Raw genomic sequence first — 13,284 nt, forward strand, 5'->3', positions numbered from 1 at the left:
TCATCCAGGCTGGTTGAAATTGAACTTTGTTGAGTTCTAATAGATTTAATCTTCTTCGTCCCCAAATTTCTGTTAAAACGACCAAGCCTACTTTTAAAATAAGAAAATATCTCAGGAACGGTATCATGAATCGATCAAAATAAATGAGAAATTTCTGCCAGAGGGCCATTTGAGAAAATCACTGACCACTCCACTACACAAGACCTGTAAAGAGCCTGTAACCACACCCTCAAGTCAGCAATCAACACGTACATACGCTGGGGAACAGGTAAAGGGGTTCCCATTGTAGTGGCATGCAGGATGAAGGGAAGCGCTATCTTCAAACCCACAAATGACCTCTGGAAATTGCAACAGTTCAAGCAATCAAGACAGTGGTGCTGAGGCTTGGGGGTGGAGTATATGTTAGGGGTGAGGTGGTCTATTGAGGGGTCACCAGAAATAACCAGAGTTATTTCTGCCCTCTGGTTACACACAAAAAGGACAAAAATACTAAGCAAAGAAATGATCTTTTCATTTCCAAGTAACTGGACCTCAAATTTAATAAAATAAAGCTAGAAGATTCTAATCTCTTCTTCCTTTTTCCCCTTATACTTTTCCAGAAAATTTCAACCAGGAATCTATAGAATCTGTGAATCTATAGAAGCTGTAGAATCTATAGATTCCTGGTTGAAATTTTCTGGAAAAAGTATAATGGAGCAATTCAAGCATATGCAAGCCAGGGGATGAGCCTTGGTTTAACGACCTTCCTAATGGATACAAAGATTAGGATGAAGAGGGGGCAAAAAACAAGTATCTGAATTTTAAAGATCCCAAAGTTTTAAGGCTCATGGATGCCCAACATCAACTTTCAAATGCAAAGGACATTTTTCCAAATAGAATCATTGAATGGCATTCTCCTTTGCTAAATCTAAGATGTTCCTTTCTATTCTCTCAAATGAAAAATAAGCAATTTATTGCCTCTCCTATTCCTTTGTCTTAGGACTTTGTTCCAGACAGAGTTTGTCTACTCCATGGTGACAAGTTACATTTCCACAGTCCATTATACCTCTGGCCTGAGAAAGATCTCAGGTTGGCCTGGTAGGCTGGCCTACAGCTGAGAACTCATAATCTCACCTTGGATTAAATACAGACTCCCAAAGGACAATCTCTCCCTTCCCAAGGGTATCTGCCTCCACAATCTCATCTCCAATGGATTGAGCCAAATTCGAAGACTCCCCAGAGAAAGCTGAGGTCAGGAGTTGAAAACAACAGCTGAAATCTCAAAAGAAACTGCAGGAGAGTTGGGTCTTCTCCATCCCTGGACTAAGACTCAGGCAACTGCTGGATGAGCATGACTCAGAAGACAGTTCTGTGCCTGTGAACAAAGCCAAGGCCTTTGGGCTGCATGATCGTCACATCACATTCATACTAGTCAGCCAACAGGTGAGCTGCTCTGACTAGCACATCAGATTGCTTTCTGGACAGGATTTCTGCAGAGTCCGCTCCTCACAGGGCAAGCAACAAATCTGAGTGAGACAATAGGAGCAACCGCAATGAGTCAACGATGGGGTGAGTAAATATGAACGTGAGCACCTACTATACCCTTGGCCATGGGTGGGCTCAGGAAATTCACAGATGAAGGAGAGATGGTTCCTGCCCTTGAGAAGCTAACAGTCCACTGGGAAAAGCAGATAGATAACCTTATAATAGTAACACACTGTGGTGGTGCCATCATGGGGATGGATCCACTGCAGGAGCACAGATAGAGAAGAGTAAGTCATTCATAGAGGCTGGTCATGAACATTATGTCATCTAAGCCAGAGCTCCCAGGTTGGTCACTCCATTGATGGAATACTAGTGAAAATTGATTGGTCTGAAGAAAATGTATATTTGGCTTTGGAGCAAACTGTGTACATGCCCATAAAAATATCCAAGGGTAGTTATTAAGAAAGGAAAAAGACTTCTCTTGGTTAGTGAGTATTTTATCTGTTTGCAGGGCAGACATTTTCACTTGCATATAGAGTAATAAAAACAGTGGAGTTAAAGGGGGATGGTTCAGAAAATGCTGGAAAAGTAGAAAGGTCAGGCTGTTAAATAGGAACATGACTTCTTTTGCTCTCTATAGGAACACTGAATAAGTACATGAAAGAGAAATTTCCATCAAAATTCAACTGCCTCACTTCTCTTTTGACCACGTTTCGGATGAAGATATTTGACTAGATAAAGCAGCTCCAGCTTCAAGCCGACAGGCCTGCTGGCTTCTGTCCAGGATAAACACTGTCAGTAAAACAATCCCTCCCCAGCCTCTCAGGAGAGTGCTGACTGGAGCTACCAGCATTCCCTAACTTCTCCTTATGAAACTTAGAACACAAATCACACCGTGGGTCACCAACTGAGCTGTCGTTGACTTGGGCAAAGGAAAAACAGAGTCGTTTCATCAAACACAGGTGGCACCACTCTCCTGTTTCATCACCAGTTTTACCTGAGGGGCAACTGAATCAACATACCTCTCTTCATATTCATTTTTGAAAACATTTGAGGCTAGTTATCACTCTTGGAAAATCAAAAGAAGTAGTTTTAGGGTAATAGAACCTGCTGTAGATCAAGAATCAAAAATAACTGCGCTTAACTTAGAGCCACTGGATTTTTGTATCATCTCAGACAGGTCACTCTGCCTCACTGGGTCTACTTCCCAGAAGATCTTCCCATTTATTCCAGTTTATTTTGAAAGGCTGTGACTTTCAGGTTGATAAATTTGTTTAAACACTGAATTCAATCTAAAGATTCAGATGAAAATATTTCACTCACTCACTTTATAAATATTCTGAGATCCTACCACGTACCAGGAACTGTCCCAGACATTGCGTTAGATTTAGTAAGTTTCCCCATTCTTTGTTCCAAAGAGAATTTGTGGCAGCTTGCGATAATAATTCAGTACAATAACTATCAAGTTTGAGGAAAATAAAATGAAAGCAGGCATCACACGATCACATATAATCATCTAACTGATCATATAATCAAATGCATAGCATGTCTTTCTTAGTTATTTGCTAGAGATGGGCCACTGTCTTATCTCTGAGCTTTTCAAAAGTCAATGTGAAGAGGGGAACAATCTATTTCATAAAATTCTGTGTCTGTAAGACACAAATAGCATCAAAGCTATTTCTGATGCTGAGAAGTGAATATTTAGAATCAGCTTGACATTGTTAAATACACCCAACTACAGAGACCTTAATTCAACAAACATTCACTCACGCCTACTCTGTACCAGCTCCTGTGCCAGTTATTAAAATGAGTGAGATGAGTAAGATCTAGTCTGTGCTCTTCAGGTCTTTCTTAAGCATAAACTGCAGTTCAGGATTTGCAGGCTATGGCTGTCGATTCCTCTACGCCCCACCAATCCCCCACAAAAAGGGGAGATTATGAAGTAACCTTCTAGAAGTCATCCTGAGACAGGCTGGAACCTGGGACCTAGAACCTTTGCTGCAGTGCTTGCACCTGAACAAATGTCTCCTCGAGTAACAAAACAGAAAGAAACTATAACGGACCAAAAATAATTACGTACATGTACAATTGAGGCTAATTATGGACAAGAAGATATAGAAAGACCTAAAACCTAACTGCTACTGCTGAAGAGCCAGGAGCAAAAACAGAGTACTTATTGTTCATGACCCTGCACACAACATCCCCAAAGGGGCACGCAAACGACCAAGCCGCCCCTCTGGCCAGACCCCCGGACCCGTCCCTACCCGCACCCCATGTAAAGAACCAGCTTATCCCTTCTCAGGAAGCAAGCAACGGAACCTGTTGTTCTCTCTCCCTCCTATTGCAGAAGGAGTCCCAATAAAGCCTTGCCCAAATTTCTTATCTGGCCTCTTACCAATTTCTATAAGGAGGCCAAGAACCCAGAACAGGAACACTCCTTAGAGGAAATCCCAGTGGTATGTTGAAGCTATGTATAGAGATGAGAGTACAGGAGTAAGAATAGAGGGATACCCTCTGTGGTTTGGAGAGGCCCTCCATCATCCCCCTGGTCCCCCTGGTTTGGAACACATTTCTACAAAATAAGCACATGTAATTTGGTTATGTTTTAAAGCCTTCATCATCAACAACTAATTTTCCCTGCAATGAAATACAATGCAAATGAGAACAGTCAGACCCTAAAGCAGCAGCAGCAGGGTCCCTCTGTCCTGCCTGAAGTGCTGAGCTAATGCCAGGCCAAGGAGTCCATCTCTCTTCAAAATAGCCAAATTGCTCCTAGGCACACACAGAACTTGATGGGGAAAAGATGTGGCCCTTCGGAACACAGCTACATAGATGCTTGGAGGCACGTAGCTCATCATCCCCCTTCTCCTAATGAGGATCCCATCAAAAGCCACCAAATAAAGTGAGCTATGGAGTGGTCAAGTGACACACTCCAAAGCATGCCACAGATCAGGGACTGCACTGCGGATCCTATTTGGAGTTTTACATCTCAGCTCCTTTACAACTATGGCTTCCTGAGTACAGAGGCCATGTCTTAATGCCTCATTTTATCCTGCAGCCACAGTGTCCTTCCCTGTGCCTGGAGCTTCATCAGGAGCTTTGATTGGGTTCTTGCAACCCAGGGGCAGGCGGCCTCCATCTAGCACAGATTACGGACACTGGGAACACAGCTGAGTTCCTGAGGAGTTTTAACAAAATATACAGGCGCCTAGGACCCACCCCAAAACAAGTGAAATCAGAACACTAGATGATTTCATGTGCAAGTGGGGCTGAGAACCGCAGATTCAGCTTCTCATAAAACCAAAACATGGCCATCGTGTCTTGGGCTGGAGCCCAAAGTCACAATGATCTCTAAATTCATTGTCTTAGGAAGGTAAGTTCCAACTGGATGTCCTTGCCAAGGCTTTCACCATGTTCAACTCAAGGTATTCAAAATGAAGAGGAGGTGCCTTTTCCCCTTTAATGTTCATATACTGCCATCTAGTGGTCGCTTTGGCTTTTCCAGAGGTGTGTCCCATAAAGACACAATTGTGCCTCAGCTGTAGCTAAGAGATCCTGGGTGCCAGAACCCCAAGCCATCTTATCATCTGGATGCTTTTTCTTGCAAAATATTTGATGATTTCTTCTCTCGGGGTGTCTTCAAGTCTTTAATTTTATTTGGATAGGGAGTCCAGGGTGGAATTGGACCCAGGCCTAAACTGAGAAGCTGGAAACAACTTTGCAGGTTCAAGAATTTCTACATATGAGCCCTACCTCAACAAAGTGCCAGTCGTGTGAACTTGGAAACATCATTTCACTTTCTGGTGCTTCAGTATGTTCATTTGAAAGACAGAAAGAATAGTTATGTCAGAAATCTTTACAATGAATGAGGTCACTAATGTGTGAATTTCTTACATTCATAATCACGAAAATAATTAAACATACACATACACACAAACATAATGATTAGATTGATACATGTTATGCAAGTTTAGATGCAAATAGTATCAATACATGAACAAATAGGTGGCTACAACTTTTTATATATAATAGATAAACTCACATTCCACTGAATTTTCATATAGATATACTGACTTGACTGAAAGATTACCAAAGCAGAGAATACCTGAGATAACGTCATCAGAAGCTGCCTAACCCCATTTTTTTATGTAGAGAGGATATTAGGGAAGACCTGAGGAAGGGAGGGGCTCTAATCAGGGAGTCTGTGCACGACAGTGCTGACCAGAAAAATCCAAGATAAAGTCTCCCTCCCAGGGAGACCACCTAGGAAAGCAAATCAGAAAGTTGCAAAGAAAGAAGTGCTGCAGCTTCTACTTGGGGACAGGGCTGTTTGATAACGAACACATTAGAAGAGTCCGGCCACTTTAGGACCTACTTAGATGTAAACTTATTTACTGCACAATTTGTTATTTTTAAAGTGAATTTTGTGTAGGAAAAAAAATAGGCAAACTAGTGGTTGGCTTAATTTTCCATCTTTCACTGATTATACTGGTTTCAAAGAGCTAAGAGAGTGGATAAGGCAACCTAAAGGGAGGCCTTGGGGAAAAAAAATTTTTTTAATACTCTAATTGGAAGAGCAGCAGGTCTGTAAGAACCACCTGAAACCTAGTTTTAAATGGGCCCCAGAGCAGAGATCCTGACTCCAGAACTCTGGATGAGGCCCAGACATTTCCATATTTAATAGTCACTTCTAGGTGATTCTGTCCAGGCGCTCCACAGACAGCACCTTAAATAATCCCAGCCAAGATGCCCCTTTTCTTCCACGCTTCAGATGTTAGAAGATGGCTGATTCTGATCCAATGGGGGTGGAGCAAGAAGTACTGAGGTAGGTTAGAGCTCAGAATGGAGAGCAAATTGCCCTAAACATGTAGACTGGAAGGAAGTTCAGTTCAGCAAAACAGAGGAGCCGGTAGTTTTGGCATCAGACAGCTGGCAGAGGTCAGGATCAAAAGATGTCTCCCAGCAGGCCACAGGACAGTCAAGCAGTGGGTGTTTGACATGCTTTTTCTCCAATCCTCACTACAGGAAAGGAGGTTGCTACTTCACAGTTAAGGGAGACTTTACCCCTCAGTATTTCTGCCATACTATTACCCAGGGATGCTGTAGCAATTTCCAGGGTCACTTTTAACAGGACAGCAGGACCTTTACATATGCTGTTTCCCAGACCTGATCATTCGTCTCCAGACCGCCACCACTGCCTCCTTTGTCCAGAGGACTCAGACCTAAAGACTCAACTCTTTTCTTCTAAGACCCTAAATCAGAACTAACTATTGTGGAGATTTTTAAGCATTTATTTAATAATTACTAAAACAAAAAATCATTGGTTACGCATATTGCAAAAGTATTTCATATAATAATCACAAAAACTAGGAATCATCATCTAGAACAGATTCCTTGGCCATCTAGAATATGACTCCCAGACCAACCAGTCACCTGGTTTTGTGAATAAAGTTTTATTGAAACACAGCTACAGCCATTTGTTTACATATTGTCTTTAGCTGTGGCAGAACTGAGTAGATACAAATACTACTATGGCCTGGGAAGCTGAATATTTATTATCTGGCTCTTAATAGAAAAGGTTTGCCAGCCCTGGTTTAGAAAAATGAGTAACACCTTAGATAGTACAACAGACTCTAAGAATCTTTCTTAAATAATTTGAAATCAGACTCTGACTTCTGAACTAATGCTGAGTCACTTCAGTTGTGTCCGACTCTGTGCGACCCCATAGACGGCAGCCCACCAGGCTGCCCCGTCCCTGGGATTCTCCAGGCAAGAACACTGGAGTGGGTTGCCATTTCCTTCTCCAATGCATGAAAGTGAAAAGTGAAAGTGAGGTCACTCAGTCGTGTCCGACCCTCAGCGACCCCATGGACTGCAGCCTACCAGGGTCCTCCTTCCATGGGAACCTCCAGGCAAGAGCACTGAAGTGGGGTGCCATTGCCTTCTCCATCTGAACTAACGCACAATTATATTTCTACTCTTAGAATCTTGTTTACATCTCATTTAAAGTTTTTATCATCATTTCCTTCACTTATTCATCATCACTTATCATCATTCACTTATTCAACTAAATTTTATTGCACTTCTGCAAATAACAAAGTGTGCATGCTCCCCAAGATATATTATACCAGAGCAATGACCCTCAAACTTTTCAGATTATTAACCCCATCAGTAAGAAAATTTTTGAACACATGACCACACTATAGGTATATTTATTAATCATGAAGTATATCCTATGGACAGAGGAGCCTGCAGACTACAGTCCAAAGGGTCGCATAGTGTCTGACACTACTGAAGTGACTTAGCTCACGTATGCGCGTGTGCACACACACACACACACATGTGTACCACTGTATCAACATATTAGCTACATTACAAAGCATATAAAAAATAGTTGGGGAATTGCAACTTTGAAAGCCACTAGACTAGAAGACTTATAGGATGTTGTGGAAAATGCTAAGGAGAAAAATTAACATGACTTAGAAAAAAAAGCGGGGGGGACCAAATGCAGGAAAGGGATACCAGAAGGACATTAGATCTGAGTCTTGGGAATGAGCAGAAGATCATCAAGCAAACAAAAAGTACAGGAGAGAGCATTCAATACAGGGAACAGAGCTTGTCCAAAGATACAGATGCTGCTAAGTCACTTCAGTCGTGTCCGACTCTGTGTGACCCCATAGATGTCAGCCCACGAGGCTCCCCCGTCCCTGGGATTCTCCAGGCAAGAACACTGGAGTGGGTTGCCATTTCTTTCTCCAACGCAGGAAAGTGAAAAGTGAGAATGAAGTCGCTCAGTTGTGTCCGACTTTTAGGAACCCCATGGACTGCAGCCCACCAGGCTCCTCCGTCCATGGGATTTTCCAGGCAAGAGTACTGGAGTGGGTTGCCAATGCCTTCTCCATACTGTTACCATGCTATGCTAAGTCACTTCAGTCTTCAGTATCTTACCAGATACAGATAATGTGTGCTATAGTCAGATAATGTAGTTTTATTGTCTATAAATGGGGACAGAGGTAGATGAGGCAGGTCATTGTGATTGAAACCACACCTGAAGGGCCTCATGTGTCAAGTTAAATCTGAAGTTTATCCTGAAAGCAAAGAGGAGATATTTAAATACAAGACAGACATTATTAGGTTTATGTTAGAAAGATCTCTCTGGAATTTGGGTGAAAGAAGGATTAAAGGAGGAGACTGGAGGCGGAAAGGTTAGTTCACAACATTCATGGAACACTTGTTTGCTCCAATTATATAATCAGGTCTCTTTTTTAATTGATATCTCACTGAAAGCAACGACAGTCATATTCATCTTTTCATTCTCCCCTCCTGCAGCCAAAATTGAGTTGATCAATGAAAGGTAATGACTATTATACTGAATTGACACTATCTCCCGTTGCAAAAAGGACATTTTCCAGGGTGAAATCTTTGCCACCTATGGAAAAGCATCATGGCCCCAGAGTCTGTGCATGAGATGGGGAGATAAATAGGCTTGATGAATTATGACTCCATCCTGGAAGATCACAGTCCTCACGAAAGACCAGCACTTGGGCTGACTCGGCACTTGGAGAAACTGCTGAGGATGTACATGTCGGACCAGCCTGGCTGAGTCCACATCTCCAGGCCCTGGCTAGATGAATCAGTGGGTGCCAGTCACACCCCAGGCAGTGCTGGGAGGCTGGCTGTGGATGACTGCCTGGTGGTGAGGCAACTGATCGAGCACAGGTGTCAGGATTGATATTGAGTGCGTCCTGCCAAGGAAGTCAGTTTCATTTTCTCCTGGAGCAGTTTTCTGTCTTGTTACTGAGTATGGTCTTTTAACAGGTACATAATTAACAGGAGGGAACCCAGTACCACTGGGTTGTCAGAATAGAAACTCAAGAAGCAGCTCTTCATTCTCCACCTCTTTTTAGCTGAGCATTGAAGAACAAAGCAGGAACTCAGACTTGAATGGAAAAATTACCCATGTCGCTCGAATTCAGGGCTGCAATTTAGTTGCATCAGGAAACCTCAGGGTGGAAAGGGCGAAAAACAATGTGACTGCAGATACATAACTCTGGACAATCTGCCTCCTGCAGATTAAAATAATTTGCCACAAAAGTAGGTTAAAGGGAAAAATCATATGTGATCCCTATAAACTCTGGAGAGGTGCTTGAAAAATTCAAAACCCACTCAATTTTTTTATTATTTAAAATAAGAACAGAAAGATGCTATTTCAACACTAGAAAATATGCATCTTAACCAAAATCCCATCATGATTATCAGGAAAACAGTAGAAGAAGCATTTCCATTAAAGTCAGAAATACAAGGAAGTTCTTTGCCACCACTAATATTTACACTTATTTTGAATCTACTCACCAACACAATAGATAAGATAAAGAAGTAACAAATATAAAAGTTGGAAAAGAGGCAATAAAATTGTGAGTACTTGCAGATAATATCTGCTTAGAAAATCCAAGAAAAGCAATTGACAAATGTTTAAGGAAAAAAAGAGAGAATTCACTTAGGATGGATAGGTACAAAATTAATACACTGAAACTAATAACTTTCATATAATAATAGTCAATTTAAACATATAATAAAAGAAAAATAACTTACAATATAATCAAAAAAGATAAAAGACTTAGGAATAAAAAAATTTAGATAAAGAAAGCAGATCTTTAAGATCTATATACATAAAACTCCAAAATGCTACTCAGAGGCAAAGAGAAAGTAAGCAAATGGAAGAAGTTGTCTTAAATCAATCTATAAATTTCACACACTTTCAATAAAAATACTAATGGGATTTTTTCAACCAGGCAAGTATCCTATAGTTTACATAGGAAATAAACAAGTGAGAGAAATCTTCTATTGCTTCTACTATTGAGGAGGAAAAAGAGAGAAAAGTAATCAGTGGGGACCAGTCCTACCAAATAGACAATGTTTTAAAAGATATTAAAAATAGTTTGAGATAGGATCAAGAGCAGATGGATCAATAGTAAGAGTAGAAAGTTCAGAAATAGATGTAAATATATGTGAGAATATATGGAGGCCATTATTCAATAAATGCTGTTGTGTCAACTGGGTAGCTATCTGGAAAGAAAAATAAAGTTGGATGCATACCTCACATCTTACATGAAGCTAATTCTAGATGTATCAAAGATTTAAATGTGAAAGACTAAAACATAAAAACAGAAGATGTAAACACAGGATAAGAGCTTTTTATATTTCAAAGTGGGGGAGAGGGTGATTATAAGTTGGACAGAAAACACACACACATCAAAAAAAAAAAAAAAAACCGTGATAAATGATACCACATAAAACTGATCATGCCTGACTTCTTGAGTCAAAAGAAAAACAGTGTGGGAAAGATGCTGCAATTCATACCACAGATAAATGACTAATTTCCTTTCATTTATAAGAACTCCTACAAATCAGTAACGAAGATGAACAGATAGTTCTCGGAAATGAAATGTGAATGCCCCCCTAGAACAATTATTAAGATGTCTCAATAGCGTTCATAGTGTAGAATGCAAATTAAAAGCACAGTGAGGTATCACGTATCATCTATCACTCTGGCAAAGATCAAAATGTTTGGTAACACTGTGTGTACCTGCGTGTGGGGAAAGAAACATCCCATTTGTGGCTGGTAGGACTTGACTATGGATTTCCGAAACACCTATGGAGAACAGTATGGCAGTATCCACCAAAATTTTAAATACATCTTCTAGGAATTTGTTCTAGTGGTTTGAAATGAGATGTGTTCACTGGAACATTTGTACTAGTCAAGTTTTAGAATGATACCTATCAACAGAGGACTGTTTGATTCGATTATAATACCCACATGCAGTTATTTTTATAGTTGCAGCAGCCTTGTCTGTACTAAAATAACTATATACATTTCCAAGTGAAAAAAGCATGACACAAAAAATAGAGAAAAGTAAGAAAATATGCATGTGTACTTGCATAAGTTACCTCTAGAAAAATAAATTAAAAAAACTAGTACTTAGTGCTTCTGTAGAAAGGATCAAGTGGCCAGGAAACAAGGGTTGGGAAGGTAATTTATTTTTCTCTGAGTACCCTTATGTGTCTTTTAAATTTTGTAAAGTAAGTACCACCTGTTAAAAAATTACAATAATGTCAATGTAATTTTTAAATTTTGTACTACCACCACCTCTCCCTGGTGCTAATTCAATTTGTGGAATTGTGAATGGTCTGTCCAAGCACAGATTGAAAAAATCTGGAGCCTGAAAGGGGTCTTACAGCACTCAGCTCAGCCTCCACTATAACTACTGAATCACCCCTACAATCACGCAACTAAAAATATGGCCCACAGACCGGCAGCATCAGTATCACCTGAGAGCTGGTTAGAAACGCAGAAACCCAGACTCCGTCTTAGACCTACTGGATAAAAAACTGTTTTAACAAGAACCTCGGGTAACTTCAATGAGTGTTCAAGTCTGAGAACCTGGGTCTCCCGAGTTCCAGGCAGACACTTAAACCTCTGAACCACCAGGGAAGCCCCAAGTCTGAAAAGGACTCCCCTACCATGCACCCGTCACATCACCTGGGAAGGGAACGGGAGATGGCTTCCTCTGAATTTGCCTATTCATCTTTAATAATCACCATATACTGAGAACCAGTATGCACCAGAAGGTCACAAAAGTAGTTAATCTTCATTAATCCTCACAAAAATTCTATGAACCACATAGATTCCCAAGGCGAGGAACAGGTAAGAGACGCGTGAGAGAGAATTCTACACAGAACACCTAATTGGCATACCACTTTCTTACAAAGTGAGACTACTGTTCTCTTTTCAAATCTTTTCAATTATTTTAACTATTCAAGAGAAAAGTCACACTTTGGTGCCTGTGTGTTTTTCACGGTGCTTTAAATTTTTTATAATCCCTCCATCCAACTATTTTCCCCTTTACAACTTGGACTCTCTCTCAATAACTCAGTTACTGAGTTATTATAAGAGCCTTCTTGTAGCTTCCTCTTACTAGCTATAGTTATACCTCTTGGATCCACACACAGAAAAGAACTGAAAAGAGAACTTGCTCAGTGAGATGATAAAATGTTCTCCAGTGGGAAGACAAATAAATAGATGGTGATGGTACGGAAATAAGCAGGCGGATCAAGAGAAAGCAATAGGCAGTTTAAAACCAAATTCAAGTTTATTTTAGACTATGATCAGCAAGTAACCTTCCAAATCAGAAGAGGAAAAACTTTACTGAATAGTATTAACTGGATAATAAATTGGAAAAATATACACAATGGATTTATGATTTAAATGTGAACAAAACATATATCAGTATGTGTATTTCTTAGAGAGAGGAGGATATTCCTAAACACAGCACTCAAAATCACAACCTAAAGGATGAAATTGATTTAAAACTTTTATTAATAACTTTCTGTACACCCCAACCACCATAAAGCTAAAAGACAATGACTGGGGTAAAATATCTGCAATGAATAGTTACAACGCATTCAGATTCAGATTCAGATCAGTCCCTCAGTCGTATCCGACTCTTTGCAACCCCATGAATCGCAGCACGCCAGGCCTCCCTGTCCATCACCAACTCCCGGAGTTCACTCAGACTCATGTCCATTGAGTCAGTGATGCCATCCAGCCATGTCATCCTCTGTCGTCCCCTTCTCTTGCCCCCAATCCCTCCCAGCATCAGAGTCTTTTCCAATGAGTCAACTCTTCGCATGAGGTGGCCAAAGTACTGGAGTTTCAGCTTTAGCATCATTCCTTCCAAAGAAATCCCAGGGCTGATCTCCTTCAGAATGGACTGGTTGGATCTCCTTGCAGTCCAAGGGACTCTCAAGAGTCTTCTCCAA

The 13,284-nt window shown here is 40.7% G+C and overlaps 2 long non-coding RNA genes across 14 annotated transcripts in view; one reads left to right on the top strand and one right to left on the bottom strand.

The window, feature by feature from the left end:
- LOC147367752 (uncharacterized) overlaps positions 1-13,284 on the bottom strand; it is a 604,096-nt gene that overhangs the window by 351,309 nt on the left and 239,503 nt on the right. The gene's annotated exons all lie outside the window — the stretch shown is intronic.
- On the top strand, positions 980-4,276 carry LOC147367756 (uncharacterized). The gene is made up of 2 exons (XR_015132082.1): positions 980-1,548; positions 2,105-4,276. It is a non-coding gene; the product is annotated as an uncharacterized LOC147367756 (long non-coding RNA).

Source organism: Bos grunniens, chromosome 8, assembly GCF_055505025.1.
Source record: "Bos grunniens cultivar Pamir isolate PY7600 chromosome 8, Bosgru_T2T1.0, whole genome shotgun sequence".
Taxonomy (NCBI): domain Eukaryota; kingdom Metazoa; phylum Chordata; class Mammalia; order Artiodactyla; family Bovidae; genus Bos; species Bos grunniens.